We start from the raw sequence: 16,266 nt of genomic DNA on the forward strand, positions 1-16,266 counted from the left end.
CTATGGATGCAAAGTGGATGGAAGAGCATGAACTGTCAGAGTCACCAAATGTATTGCAGCTTTACCTTGAAGCCTTTGGGTTACAGCCTACTTATGCCCCAACCCAACGTGTACAAAGGAGGGGTAATGATAGAGCTAGTACATCGAATGTACATATGAATTCAGTGCCATAGATAGAAATGGCAAAAGTATGAAGGCCTCATTAAGTCATTTGTATCTATGTATGTTACGACCTTTCTTGCGGATACATGCGACGATAAAAGAGTGTTGATAGCACAAGATCATCAGTGGCGTGTATTTATGGTATGCAATCGAGGACGTTTGTGATTTCAAGAGGGGGGTATGTCACGAGGACGTGGCAGTTATTAACCATGTCACAGAGATGTGGCAACTGCTAACCTTGGTTGTTGGTTTCTTTCCAATGGGGTTTATTTTATTTGTTTAAGACCCTCTTTTTGAAGTAGCAAACGGTCGGACATTGTATGGCCAATGTGAACGGTAGATTCACCCGCAGACGGGAAGGGGTCGGCACTGGAATTCGTATGGTAAGAGGATGTCTAGGCTCAGAGCAAGATCATATAGGTCCCCCCGTCGCACTTAGCAAGTTGGTGGATACTAGGAAGTGAACTCAATTAAGGCATAAAGTCAAGGTGGGACTACCAACAAAAAGTATCCGACAGTTGGGCCACATTGCATTTTTGGATGCGGTCCCAATGAGGATAGATGGTCAGAAGACCAGTGGGAGCCCAACGGCAGCATCTCCTAAAATTTAGGGAACTGCTATTTTGGGCCACGAAATGTGTTCGCGTCATTACCTTCGGTATGACTAGGGGAACACTTTACAACTCTGCCGCGAAGTCAACTGACGCACCAGTTGAGATATTTTTAGCAGGGAAAGCCCAAACTCGGAAACTGGGCGACGTGTCAGCTTGTGAGCGATTCTGCCACTCTGGGAGGCAAAAACGAGCTGCATATCATCAAAGGGGGCGCCATTTTCAACCACAGGCGGATTGCAACAGGTACAGAAGCTATGGAATGCTTACCTTGCCCTCTATGCACAGTATGGTGACGGGAGTGATGCCCCGCACGCTACATACTGCTCTCTTTCTCCCCTACGTGCAGTTATGTGATGCCCCACAAGAGGGCTACTCATTTGACTGATGTACAGTTGTGTGGGTTCATGCTTTTGTGCTGAGGCAAGAGCCTCCTTGAGCAGGAACAGGGGTAGCTAATTGCTGCTCCAAAGCAGGCACTGGTGAGGGTCATAACCTCACCGTACAGGTGCAAAATCAGCGCTGTGTATGCGCTGTAATTTGACTGTTTTTCAGCCATACAGACGCCAGGATCATTGGGAATCGTGCCCCACTGGCAAAGGACAGTTAGGGGACTGTTTGGGGCTGAAAACAGGGCAAAAACCAGTAAATACAGCGTGCTGAATTTACTGTTTTTGGACAGGAATCAGAGGGTATACGACAGTGCAAGCGAGTTCCAGCAGGGGAATTGGTTTCGCGCAAGTTTTGGGGCTGTTATGCTGCCGAAATTTGGCCAAATCAAATGGTATCTAGGTGGATACACGTGAAGGATTCCCAGGACCTTACCTTGTAATTTACCCTCCTAAAGAATAAAGAAATACCGAAAGGGGCGCCAATTTTGGGGCCTACAGGTTGTCGGCGTCTGCTCGGAGCATTCTAGCTTCCGAGCCGTGTGTGTGATGAAGTGTTAATTCTCGTTACAGGTCTCCTTTGCAAAGTGCTCTGTGTGTGTGTTTAAGTAAAGATTTTCGGGTGAAAGCCAACGCCTACCGCCCTACGGGCCGGTTTCATCTTGACCTCTATCTATTGGAGATTCAGTGATATCGAGCAGGGTTACTCAAAGAGAGAGGCTCACACACCGGGAGACACCTAGAGACGAACCACCCGACCATAGCCACCATCCGGTAGCTCCCCGTGCTCGGGCCAGCGTCTGAGGACGTAAGCATGCACCTCTAAGACCGAGCGTCCCATACCACCCGGCCTCACCTCCTTGAGGTGACCTTGCGCACTCCTAGCCTCACGGGCTAACCACTGGCACTCTACCAGTGGGGGTCGATAACTACAAATGAGGCCTTGGCCTCCTTTTTATAATAATGGCTGGCCACACTGACCAGGCTCACACTACGTCCGCCCGGACACTGGACACCCATCCTGACGGCGTCTGGGCTAGATCCCCTCTCTTGTAAGCAGGACATAACATACTTCCCCCCTTAAGAACCATTGATGTCCTCACCAATGAAGTGGGGGTATTGAGCTAGCTCTAACTGATTCTCAAGTAGCAAACCTTTTCAATTGACCCTTCCATTTAATTAAGTACTCGTCATAAGCTTTTTGGCGCAAATGACGGGTACGATGATCTAAATCAGCCTCTGGTTCTCGAGGAATATACTCAGTTTTCATATCTTGCCATATATTTTCCTCGATAGGCACAACAACGTAGGCTTTGCCTAATTTTTCTCTAAGGCGGCTGACATGCTGATGTATGGATTTGAGCCTAAATCCCCGATTGCTATTGGCTTAGAGAAAGTCAAGGATCGCCAAGCTCGTGATTCCTAACTGTGGAAGATACCTTTCCCAACCAGACTGTTTGCGAGAGACATAAACTCTCAACATGTCCTCCAACGTTTGGTTCATCCTCTCTGTTTGTCCATCGGACTCACAATGGTCAGAAGACGACGTACTCAACTTCGTCTAAAGATGAGCAAACACACCTCGCGAGAATCACCTAGTGAACTTAGTATCTCGATCACTGACGATATCCTTTGGCCGACCATTTAGCTTGTAAAGCTAGTCGACAAATAAAACCACCAACTCATGGCTTTTTACTGTCGACTTCGATGGTATAAACTTCGCCACTTTTGTGAGTCTATCGACCACCACCCAAATGGCGTCATTGCCCCGACTAGTATTTGGCAAACCAACGATAAAGTCCATGGAAATGCTTTGCCACTTGGCATCTGGGATTTCTAATGGATGTAGCAAGCCAGCTTTCCTAAGGCGCTCTATCTTATTGACCTAACATTGAGTGCATCTCTTCACATAGCTCTCTATGTAGGAGCGCATCCTTGGCCAATAGAAATATCGCTTGACCAAAGCCAAAGTTCTTTGGATGCCTCTAAGAACATCGTGGCATTCGAACAAAATCTTTTGTCGAACCTCATCGATTTTCGGCATGCAGACCTTCCCATTTCTAAACAATATTCCACCTCTAATGGAATATTGTCACTGTCCCGTCTCTCCAACATGACTCACTTGGGTCTCTGGACCACCCAAGCCTGTACACGAGTCATGTCCCACTTCGACTTCGTTCCATATCTTGCCAAAATAGCTATCGGAACAACATAGTCCTCAAAGAGAGAGAGAGGAATCCGTTGAGATTTCATCCATAGACAAGGCATCGACCTCAGGGCGCGAAACTCTCTCGTGGCGTCTCTCTCTCTCTCTCTCTCTCTCTCTCTCTCTCTCTCAAACTGTTGACGTGTCAAGCCACTTAAGAACGGAGCCAACCTGCAGATCTTGACCAAGAGGCCTAAACCCTAAGAAGAAGAAGCAGAAAAAGAAGAAGCAACAAAAGAAGTTTCTACCTACTTCTGGGACCCCATCCGATGGGGACCCAAGTGACCTAAATAAAGCAGGACACACCTTGCGTAGAAACTGATGACGTGGTAAATTGTATGGAGCTTCCGGATTTTTCGTTGGCATGATGACAAGGCAGACTGTGCGGATGCCCGCGTTTTACACTACTGGCGTAGCACTTGTACGGATTTTCGTAATTTGCACTGGCTGATTTTCAACGCCAGTTTTTGGACCATATGCTTTTAGAACTTGAAGCTTTTCATTGTAACGGCTTTTGGGAGGCAAAGGGGCTTTTAATATGAACCAAGGGCTCATTCTCTGGCATGCTCCGAGTAGAGGCGCAGAGGATGAAGTACTGGCATTGTACTAAGTTCAAGCTAAATAAAGAGACACCGAAAGGGGCACCAAGGTTTGGGGCCAGTGCTCTCTCGAGGTGGAACTCCGCCACTCCCCGTCTCGTGTGTCGTGCACTCTCTATCTCTTTCAATTTAGTTGTTATTGAAGTGCTTAAAGTTGTTCAGTCTATTCTTCTCCGTTGAAACGTGTTGCCCGTCCCCGTGACATTGGTATCAGAGGTTGTCACGGGGACGAGCACCCCGTGCCAACGGAAAAGAACAGACTGAACAACTTTAAACACTTCAAATAACAATTGAACTGGAAGAGAGTGCACGACACACGAGACGAGTTCCACCACGAGAGAGCACTGGCCCCAAACCTTGGCGTTCCTTTCTGTATTTCTTTATATTGCTTGAACTCGGTACATCGTCGGTACTCCATCCTCTGCACCTCCACGCGGAGCATGCCAAAGAATGAGCCCTTGCCTCATATTTAAAGGCCTTTGGTCTCTTTACGAAATCCGTAAAGGTGCCACGTCATCAACGTAAAACGCAAGCGTCCGTACAGTCTACCAGGTCATCATGCCAACGAAAAATCCAGAAGCTCCGTACAATCTACCACGTCATCAGTTTCCAGGCAAGAAGGTGTCTCCTGCTTTATTTAGGTCACTTGGGCCCCAATTGGACGGGGTCCAAGAATTTGGTAAAAACTTCTTCTGTTGCTTCTTCTTCTTTTGCTTCTTCTTAGGGTTTAGTCCTCTTGGTTAGGATCTACAGGTTGGGTCCGTTCTTCAATGGATTGACACGTCAACAATTTGTGACACTCTCTCTCTCTCTCTCTCTCTCTCTCTCTCTCTCTCTCTCTCTCTCTCTCTCTCTCTCTCAACTGTTGGATTCTCAAGTACCTTTTCGACACATTGATGACATTGGTTCTTCTTTAAGCAGTAAAAGTGTGGGACGGAAGCATCTCAAAGTCTACTTGGAAAGAGTTTGAGAATGTCCAAAAGCGTTTTCTTACAAACTTTCTCGAAGTTAAGGCACAAACGCCATATATGCTCCTACTTCTTGAGTCGGGATCTCTTTCAATTGAGGTTATGGGCATGGAAGGGGTTGTGGTGTCACAAGACGGGCACCACGTGCCACAAAAAAAGAACAGACTGAACAGACTTTTAGCACTTCAATAAGAACCGAACTGAAAGAGAGAGAGGACACGCAACATGGAGTAGCGGAATTCCACCCCACAGAGTATTGGCCCCAAACCTTGGCTCCCCTTTTGGTATTTCTTTATATTGCATCAATAGAGTAAAGTCGGTACTCCACGCTCTACACCTTCTCCCAGAAGAGTGTGTCAAAGAATGAGCCCTAGCTCATATTTAAAGGCCCTTGGCAATTAAAAGCAGTTTACATGAAAAGCTTTAAACTCAAAAGCAACTGGTCAAAAAGTACTAAAAGCTGCCATCGCATTTTGCGGAAATCCGTAAAGTTGCCACGTCATTAACGTAAAACGCGGACATCTGGACAACTGTCACGTCAAAACTGTCAACGGAAATTGCGAAAATCCATACAGCTACCATGTCAGCATGCCAACGTGAAATCCGAGACTCCGTACAACTTTGCCATGTCATCAGTTCCCCACGCAATTCTTCTTCTGCTTCTTCTAGGGTTTAGGCCCCTAGGTCGGGATCTGCAAGTCGGCTCCGTTCTTCAATGGCTTAACACGTCAGCAATTTGTGACATCTCCCCTTCTTAAAAGAGAGTAATCGTTCGCGATTACAGCATATCTGCAAAACAACTCAAGTTAGCTCAAAAATTTTCGAGGGACATTCCGAGGGACAGTCTGTTTGCTTTTTTGTTAAGGAGTTGGCTTCTTCTTTCAGCTCTTTTGTTAAGGAGTTGGCTTCTCCTTTCGTCCAGATCGGAACTCTTGATATTCCGACGTAGTAAAATTAGCCATCACACCCAGATTACATACCCTAAATTAGTCTTGATGCACTAAAACTACATATCGAGGTAATCTCGTCCAATTAAGAATATTCAGTGGTTGGCACATCACAATGCAACACAAATGCTCACATATGCATGTTACAGACACAACAAACAGCGCCGCTGAGTACTCCCCCGAGACAAACGGTCTACAGTATGAAGCTACTCAATGACTACCTCGTCACTCCCCCTGCAAATAACCTAAAAAAGGTTTGGGCCATGAGTTTAGAGGACTGGTACAACCAAACGCTCCCCATACCGCAGCCTGCGTTGCTTGGACGTTCAATCATACAACCAAACGCTCCCCGGACATCCCGTCTGCGTCGTCGTGAGATTCAAACAATACCAAAACAGCATGTCTCACTACTCCACCCGAGAGTAAAATCACCAATCATTGAAACCAGTATTAAAACCAGAGTCAAACAATTCAAATCTACACCAAGACACGTTTAAAAGAGATAGCATCCATTTCAAACAATACTTTCTCAAACAATGTTCAAAGTATCTAACTATAAAACAACTAGAGAGTTCATTCAGGGCTTTGTTCGAACAACCGAACTTTGAGGATGATTGGCTTGCCCTTCTGTGACACAGCGATGGTTCGGTTCCGAACCTAGAGTGTCGCATCATTCTTGTCATGCCAGAGCATGCCCACGCAATTGCCCAACTTTATAATGTGAAAATCGGCTTTTCCATGATAATCTTGGATAGTCACTCAAAGAGCACCAATGAGTAGTACCACTTTTTGAGTTTGCCCCATGGCTAGCCAACTTCAATTTCTCCACCCTCTGCATCATAATCAAAGTGCGTCTGCTTCAAGAATTCTGGATAGATGAAGTTCTTTGTAGCTTCGGGGACTTTGCCATATGCTCAACACAATTCATTTGTACTTTCAAGGCGTATGTCATAGATATTAGGGACTGGTCCAATAGCTAGTCTAGCTCTTTTGGCTGGCGGTGGCCTTGAGGATCGTTCAATCATGGGAGCAGAAGGTTGCTCTGAAGACGTCGAGGCTCGCTTAGGACATGTAGTAAATGTATGTCCTGTTTGAAAACATCCAAAGCATTGGTCTTCTTGTAAAAGGGTTTCTCGTTGACGTTGTGTCAGACGAGGCCTTTGAGGTTCGGTGTCACAAGACTCACGAGACTTTGTTCGTTGTTGTCGAGAGTTGTGGTTAGTGGCCGCACGTTCTTCTGTGGTGAACTCCAACTTTCCCTTCATGAGTTTGTGGCCGACCGCGGCATGGTCCATAAGCTCTTGCATGGTGGAGACTTGCTTGGAAAGAGAATATTCTTGCAATGGTGATGGTAGTCAAATGGTGTATCGCTCGCATTGGGCCTCCAAGGAAACAGATCTAAAGAAGGACATCGGAAGGTACACGTCGAGAAACCTTTGGTTATAGTCGTCCATAGTTTCGGTGGCAAGCATTTTTAAGTTGCCCCACTCTGCCAAAATCCGGACTTCAAACATAGAAATCATGTAACTACGTGCAAAAACTATCTTGAAAGCTTGCCAAGTCCTTGGAGCATGCGGCTGTGTCGCGATTGAACTCCACCATTGCATACCATTATCTTTAAGAAATCCCGCTGCTCGGGAAATCTTCGATTCTTCTGTATAGTTCCCCAAAGCATAGATGTTGTCGAATTGTTCTAGGAGCTGCAATGCTTTCTTGCAATCTTTTACCCCGGAAAAAGTGAAAAATTTGATTGTCATGCCGCCATCCTTGAAATCTTTGGGTTGGTTAAGCGCGTATTCCGGGTACGGATAATAAGGATATCCATATGGGCTCCAACCATTGTAGCCTGGTGGCGGTGGCGATGGCGGTGGTGAAGGTGGGGGCAATGGCGGTGGCAAAGGCGGTTTCATTGGATCAGGGTCAGATGCCTGCACCATACTCCTGAAGACTCCCCCGATCGGAACAGATGGCTGAGAAGGTTGCCGATTGGAAGCTCTCGTACTTTCTGGTGCCGGAGGAGGTACCACCTGGGGCATCAGAGGGGGTAACATGTAGTTCAAAAATTGTTCAAAACTTTGCAGCATCGGAAGATTGTGCTGAGGATGTTGCGAAAGAATGTTGTGAAGCTCGTCGAGAAGAAACTGCAAATATTCTGTTGAATCCATGAACACCATGTCTTGGGTTCTTTATGGCTTATGCCCTGTAAGACAGAGCGGTGAGACGGGAGCGCGCCCGATGCGCGATGAAATAAGGGTGGGAGTGGCTAATAAGTCCGGGGTCGGGACCTGAAGATACTTCAAATAAAATTCCAGTAGTCTCTGGTTTGCTCTGTCTGCTCTTTTGTAGGACCGGTATGCTTTCAGAAAAGCACACGCCTGATGCTCTGATACCATTGTCACATGACGGGCACCACGTACCAAAAGAAAAAAGCAGACTGATTAGACTTTTAGCACTTCAATAAGAACTGAACTGAAAGAGAGAGACGACACGCGACACGGAGTGGAGGAACTCCACCCAGAGAGTATTGGCCCCAAACCTTGGCGCCCCTTTTGGTATTTCTTTATATTGCATCAACACAGTATAAGCCGATACTCCACGCTCGGCACCTTCTCCCAGAAGAGTGTCTCAGAGAATGAGCCCTAGTCTCATATTTATAGGCCCTTGACCATTCAAAGCAGTTTACATGAAAAGCCTTAAACTCAAAAGCAACTGGTCAAAAAGTGCCAAAAGCTGCGAGCGCGTTTTGCGGAAATCCGTACAATTGTCACATCATCAACGTAAAACACGAAAATCCGTACAACTGTCACGTCAACACTGTCAGCAAAAATTGCGGAAATTCGTACAGCTGCCACGTCAGCATGTCAACTTGAAATCCCGGATTCCGTACAACTTTGCCACATCATCAGTTCCCCACGTAATTCTTCTTCTGCTTCTTCTAGGATTTAGGTCCCTCGGCCTGGATTTGCAAGTCGGCTCCGTTCTTCAGTGGTTTGACACGTCAGCAATTTGTGATACGTGGAGTACATGATATAGATGTCAAAGTCGACGATGTAGAAGCGTACACATGAGGGGAGAATATACGATAGAGAGAGAGAGAGAGAGAGAGAGAGAGAGAGAGAGAGAGAGAGAGAGAGAGAGAGAGAGAGAGAGATATGATGATGATGATGATGATGATGTTGTATTTACGTCCTCGGGGGGCCAAAATGACCCATGGGACCACAAAAAAATCTACAAGATGCTCCCCTCATGTGTGTAGAGGGGGTAGTGGGCTAGTAGCTTTCTTGTGTGTTAGTGTTGTGTGATGATCCAATACTTTGGCAAAGTAGATGCCTAAAGCTACTGGGGAGGGGTGTGTCCGAGAGAGAAGCTCCTCAAAGGTGACATCCCCTTGCAATAGCAATGGGAAATCAACAGGGATGTGTGCATATGCTGGGCACTCGATGGTGACATGGGCCTCGCTTTCCACTTTGTTTAAATTGCATTGTGTGCATGTCCTTCTATTTTCCTTAATATTCAGCCACCCTCCCATTTCAATCTTGAGCATGTGTGATCGCGTCCACATCAAAGTAATGGCCCGTCTTGCCCGGTGGGACATAGGTGTCCTGATATGCATCTGGGTGTCCCCAGTCTTGTAGGTCTCCCAATATCGTATATTGATGTGTTTGCCGTAGTATTCAAATTTGGACCTGTGCGCTGTTGTACTCCATCTAGTGTGTAGGGCCTTCCTCTATATACATGTCCACACGGTCTCCCACATTCCATCTAGAGAACCATTTCCGTATGTCTTCTACGCGACTGGATGTGAGAAATTTACTCTTGTAATTCTTTTGCGGTTTACATCCGGCTTGCCATGCCATGTGGGGTAGACGGCTCTCCGGCATCATCTTAACTTTCATGAGGTATCTGTGTACCCTCTGTAAGGCTTACATTTCCAAGGGTCTCTTGCTTGTCTCCAAAAGCATCACTGAGTATGGGGTGGTAGTTTTGATCCCCATGTGTCTACATAGGAATTTTTTCTCTATCTTTTCAATGTCATTCCAACTTCCAAGTGCTAGCGGGGATACTCCCCCCCCATACCTCTACACCGTAAAGTATTGTTTGGACCACGCATACATCAAATGCCATAGACTTGATTTCCCATCGCTTTGTGACACTTTGCTTGCATAGATTGTGAACCAACCAACCTTGGCAATGAATTGATGTAATACAATGGGGGTTGAGGGTTGCTTATATAGCAACCTCAATAAATTGCCCTACCCAGACTTTAATAAATAAGTAAAATAAATACCTAAAACCCAAACTAAATAATGGGATCACATTGGGCAGTTCACTTGAGATGCCAAAACTCTAACACCCTCTCTGTAGCTCATAGTATGATAGTGGACATAAATAGTGAGACCAAGTCGATAAAGAAGCTACCATGGACAACCCAGTAGTTGATCAGTCTACCGGATACACCTCGGTTATGCTACCCTCAACTTTGTACCTTAGAAGAATGCCACCTTGAGCATTGGTTGCCTTTTAGAAAATTGAATTGTAGACCACACTACGTCCAAGAATCCCCATTCATGAAAAGTGAACACATCACATCCGAAAATACTTTCCAGATAATGAGCTTTGAAACACATGTCCATAATCCGACCAACAACAATGGATTGGTGCACTCATCCATAGTGTTTTAGATATGTGTGATTGGTTTCTTGCCAGATGCATGTGCATTGAACTCTGACCTACGGGTGGGTTCAAACACCGATAACTTGAACTCCAACACAAGGGTCCAAATAAATTATACAAAGCATTGTTTGCCCCTCTCTGCCACTCACAAGCCTCTCTCTGGAAGCTAGTGGCGGCAACTGCCTCTTGACTAGAAATATGGTGTTGTGGCCATTGTGGTCTCCACCACGTGTGCCAAGTCGATCTCCTCTGTCAAATCTTTATTACCGTAATCTCTCTCCAACTTGCCTTTTACTATGTCTTCTTGTGAGTTCCTGCTTTTGTCTTTGGCTTCAAACTCCAACAAAGCCAAACAAAGCGTCCAATCACATTTATAACAACTGTTGTCGTACCTCATGAGGGTACCGAGGCAGCTAACTAAGTACTGGTACTGCCATCCTTGTCAAGCTTGCCTTTGCCTTTGTCTTCTAGTGAACTCGACCATTTGCTTTTGGCTTCACAATCTCGAGCCAAACAATTTGCCAGTTTCCTTGAGAACTATGTCAAAGCATAGGCCACTAATAACTGGATGGTAGTCGATCTTTCCATAGCCGTGTGTTGGTCTTGGTTCTTTGAGTCATCCGTTGTTGAGCAAGGGGGGGACCATCTTGAGGTACAAGTTCTAAAAATGAATAGGTCTTTCCTTCTTGCACGCCAAACGGCTCCAAAGTTTCCCCAGGACACTGCTCCTCTAGGCATCGTGGTCAAAACGCTGCAAGGGAGCAAAAAATAACACCAATCCTCTTCTTTGTGACGCACTCTGCTTCGTGCCGATTCTCTTCCGTGATCAAGGAGAACGAGGCTCTGATATCATGTCAAAGTCGACGATGCGGAAGCCTACACATGCGGGGAGAATACACGAGAGAGAGAGAGAGAGAGAGAGAGAGAGAGAGAGAGAGAGAGAGAGAGAGATAATGTGAACCAACCAACCTTGGCAATGAATTGATGTAATACAATGGGGGCTGAGGGTTGCTTATATAGCGACCTCAATAAATTGCCCTACCCAGAATTTGACAAATAAGTAAAATAAATACCTAAAAGCCAAACTAAATAATGGAATCACATTGGGCAGTTCACTTGAGATGCCAAAACTCTAACAAAGATGCGTCAAAACCCCTCACATCAACTTCCTACAATTGCATGGGAAGCAAGCAAAAAAGTTCAAAAGACGCATAAAAGCAAGATCTGGAGCACGGGATGGATGCAAGACATAAAGAAGTGGTTTGGGAGATGGGATGCATTACCTTGTTACATGATGACTCAATTGACTCCCAAGTGAATGAAGCTTTTCTACAACGCCAATATATTACGGCTTGGGAGGAATCCGGTGGGTCACGCTTCATACATTACACCACCCATATTGTCCCCAACTACAAAACCATGTTCTTTGGTGAAAGAGGAAACCGTACTCACCCTTGCATGCTTGAGCCTATCCCCTTGTCAACGATACGCACTATCGCAACCATTCGGCTTAGCTCCCACTCCCTTCGATGCGAGACAGGGCGTTGGGACAATGGAGAAGAGTCAAATCGATTGTGCACATTATGCTCACTGCAAGTTCAAGAGTCTAAGTACCACACTATACTAGAGTGCTGAGCTTTTGGTCACATCCGAACTTGCTTTCCTCACATTTTTAGCTATGACTTAGACCTACACACTTTCCTCTCCCAGCAACAGTGTGGGCTCTCCATTGCGACTCTCATCACCACAAATTTGAAGCATCGAGAGTCAATTGTCACTCATCAACCACACACATACTACATTACATGTAACTTTGGTCCCATAGGTCATATTTGACCTTCGAGGACGATAATAAAATCTCTCTCTCTCTCTCTCTCTCTCTCTCTCTCTCTCTCTCTCTCTCTCTCTCTCTCTCTCTCTCTCTCGCGTCAGTTCAGTTATTTTGCAGTTTCTCTTTGTGTGTTGCTATTGATTTCTCCCTTGGAGTGTCCAAGCCTGTAACAATCGTATCAAAGCTCCAAAAAATTCTTCTTCTACAAAGGATCCAATCCCTTCTGCAGCACACATGGGTTCCCAGGGAGAATGTGAAAGAGAGCACCTCTCTGCGAGGAGGTGTAGAAAAGTTAAGGCCCCGCGCAGGAATTGAAGAAAGCAATGAAGATTTAGGCAAATTTCCGATGGGGAACTTTGCCAAAGCGGAGTACAAATGTCAACTGCAGGTTGACAAGTGTGTAAAAAGATTGATGAAATATTCCCAGAACCCGATATATATGAAGTCTCTGAAGACTTACCATCTTGAAATTTGAGCTTACTTGGTCATGGGTGGTACGTCACAGGTTGTGAAATTATGCTCGTTTGCAGAGGCAAGAGCCTCTTGCACAGGTAAAAAGTTAAGGGACAGGTTGCAAGATGCTATGTGGTGAAGTTCAAGAACTATCCACCTATGGATGCAAAGTGGATGGAAGAGTATGAACTGTCAGAGTCACCAAATGTATTACAGATTTACCTTGAGGCCTTTGGGTTACAGCCTACGTATGCCTCAACCCAATGTCTGCAAAGGAGGGGTAATGATAGAGCTAGTACATCAAATGTACATATGAATTCAGTATAATAGATGCAAATGAAAAAAGTATGAAGGTCTCATTAAGTCATTTGTATCTATGTGTTACGACCTTTCTTGCAGATACATGCGATGATAAAAGGGTGCTTACCACACAAGATCATCTATGGCATGTATTTATGGTATGCAATCGAGGACGTTTGCGATTTCAAAAGGGGGGTATGTCGCGAGGACGTGGCAACTGCTAACCTTAGTTGTTGGTTTCTTTCCAATGATTTTTTATTAATTTTTGAGACCCTCTTTTTGAAGTTGCAAATGGTCGGACATTGTATGGCCAATGTGAACGGTAGTTTCACCCGCAGACGGGAAGTTTGCCGGCACTGGAACTCGTAAAGTAAAAGGATGTCTAGGCTCAATTCAAGATCATGTAGGTCCCCCCGTCGCACTTAGCAAGTTGGTGGATACTAGGAAGTGAACTCAATAAAGGCATAAAGTCAAGATGGGATCACCAACAGAAAGTATCCGACAGTTGGGCCACATTGCACTTTTGGATGCGGTCCCAATGAGGATAGATGGTCAGATGACCAGTGGGAGCCCAACGAAAGCATCTCCTAAAAATTAGGGAACTGCTATTTTGGGCCGTGAAATCTGTTCGTGTCATTAGCATCAGAATGACAAGGAAAACATTTTATTACTCTGCTGCAAAGTCAACTGATGCACCAGTTGAGAGATTTTTAAGCAGGAAGCCCAATGCGGGGAAATTGCATGTATGAGTGCCAAGTGGCACTTTTTGGCCAATTTACCAAGTTTGAGAAAACAGAACTCGTAACTGACTTCCTAGAGGAGTTTTGGAGGCTGATAACTATGATTTTCAACCATTTCTTTCCATTTTTGAGCTTCCCATGACTTTACCTAGGACCAAGAAGCTCATTTTCATTGGAAGGCATCAGATGCGTGTTTACAGGGCTATTTTGCTACGTTTTCAACGATACGCAGATTTTGGCAGCCATGAAAATCTTTCCCTTTTTGCATCTATTTGTTCACAAATGCATTACAGGTCAAGGGCAGCAGAGGGGGCACTCGATTTTTCCTTAGGGGATGCTTCATTGAGAACCTGTCACAGGTTAAGAGCTATGGAGTGCTTGCCTTCCTCTCTATGTACAGTGTGGTGCTAGGAGTGATGGCCTGCACACTACACACTGCTCCCTCTCTCCCCTACGTGCAGTTATGTGATGCCCCACAAGAGTGCTCTTCATTTGACTGATGTACAGTTGTGTGGTTTCATGCTTTTGTGCTGAAGCAAGAGCCTCCTTGAGCAAGAACAGAGGTGGCTAACTGCTACTCCAAAGCAGGCACTGGTGAGGGTCATAACCTCACCGTACAGGTGCGTTTTCAGTGTTGTGTATGCGCTGTAAATTGACTGTTTTTCAGCCATACGGACGCTAGAACCATTGGGAATAGTGCCTCACTGGTAGAGGACAATTAGGGGACTGTTTGGGGCTGAAAACAGGGCAAAAACCAGTAAATACAGCATGCTGAATTTACTGTTTTTGGGCAGGAATCAGAGGGTTTATGCTAGTGGAAGTGAGTTCAAGCAGGGGAATTGGTTTCGCGCAAGTTTTGGGACTGTTATGCTGCCAAAATTTGGCCAAATCAAGTGGTATCTAGTTGGATATAGACAAAGGATTCCCAGGACTCTACTTTGTAAATTTACCCTCTCAAGGTATAAAGAAATACCGAAAGGGACGCCAATTTTGGGGCCTACAGGTTGTCGGCGTCTGCTCGGGGCATTCTAGCTTCCGAGCAGTGTGTGTATTCAAGTGTTAATTCCCGTCGCAGGTTTCCTTTGCAAAGTGCTATGTGTGTGTGTCTAAAGTAAAGAATTTCGAGTGAAAGCCAACGCCTACCGCCCTACCATGGGCCGGTTTCAGAGGACCCCTAGAAGGAGCTTTTGTTGGACCCCATTAGAGGCCAAGTCCCACAGACGGGTGGCCCTTGAAGCCCATCCACTCGTTGGATTTTCACAGAGATGCCTGCAGTTGGCCTGAGCAAGAGATGGGAGGAACGTTTCGCATTGAGCTTGCTTTGGTCTTGGGAGCAGCTGAGGGGGGGACTTCAGCAGCACCAACCCACATGCATTAAGGAGCGCTTGAGGCATCCTCTTACATGAAACCCTTTGGTCATTGCACAGTGAGGTCACATGGTTGGCAGCAGACCCCATGTCTCATGGGGTCCCATGGGAGAGGGTCCAACTCGCACCCTAAGAGACCCGCACCTTGAGAGACTGGTCACAGTTTACAGCACTTCCTAAGGAGAATCAGAGCACCCAGCTACGCAGCATGAGGGGGTACAGGGCATATGTCAAGATGCATTAAAGATAGAGTGCTTTCTCTCGGGCAAGATGTACAGTCAGAGCTGCAAAATATAGGAGACTCACCAGCAATAGTGGAGACGTTGATTAATGTGTGTGAAGCGATTATCACCCAAAAGGACGCTTCTCAGATGAGATGTTAGCGCAGGCTGGCATAGTTGCTCTCTCTGGCTTTTCACGCACAGTGTTGTCCCCCGAGAGAGAGAGCATCGCTACTATTTTACTCATGCCTGCCTGCTCCACTATTCCCGAAGGTCATTTTTCTAGACACTGGAGAAAAAAAGTGGTATGCTGGCATTCAAAGGTCTTTTAAGTACAAAAGTTCTTTTTGTTTTTGCCCTTTACAAAGGTTTTTTTTGTGGTCCTGCATAAGGCCTTAGTAGACCGTTGTTGTCTCTGAAAGCAATTGTGGACCCTTGGATAAATTTAGGTTTTCGATTAGTGCCACATGGCAAAGTTAAAGATGACAATTTTCTTTCTTCCTATTCCTTGTATGAGACGCATCAACTATGCATCATCTTATGGAAGCCACTATGATCGATAGTTGACATTTGTTTTATAGGCCCATTCTACACCACTTGAGAAAGGAAGGGCACAATATGCACTTGGATGGAGAAGACACAACAATAGAGTGGCAGAACTTCTTGTTTCACTAGTTGTACTGCTATTATAGCTCTCCTCGTCGTACGGAGTAGCAAAAGTAGCATCTCTATTTCCTTGACACTTTGTGGGTAAACGAGGCACACCGCAGTTCATGCCAGTGTCATCAAATAAAATGC

General features: G+C 45.7%; 1 protein-coding gene across 3 annotated transcripts in view; it reads right to left on the bottom strand.

The window, feature by feature from the left end:
* The window catches only part of LOC147429598 (Terpenoid synthases superfamily protein), a 42,632-nt gene extending 26,869 nt beyond the window's left edge, over positions 1–15,763 (bottom strand). For all 3 annotated transcript variants that reach the window (XM_086495860.1, XM_086495859.1, XM_086495861.1), the window contains exon 1: positions 15,554–15,763. The gene's annotated coding sequence lies outside the window, so the exon portion shown is untranslated. The remainder of the gene's footprint in view (positions 1–15,553) is intronic.
* Positions 15,764–16,266: the final 503 nt, after the last annotated feature.

This window comes from Adiantum capillus-veneris, chromosome 22, assembly GCF_014529385.1.
Source record: "Adiantum capillus-veneris isolate H3 chromosome 22, ASM1452938v2, whole genome shotgun sequence".
Lineage (NCBI taxonomy): Eukaryota > Viridiplantae > Streptophyta > Polypodiopsida > Polypodiales > Pteridaceae > Adiantum > Adiantum capillus-veneris.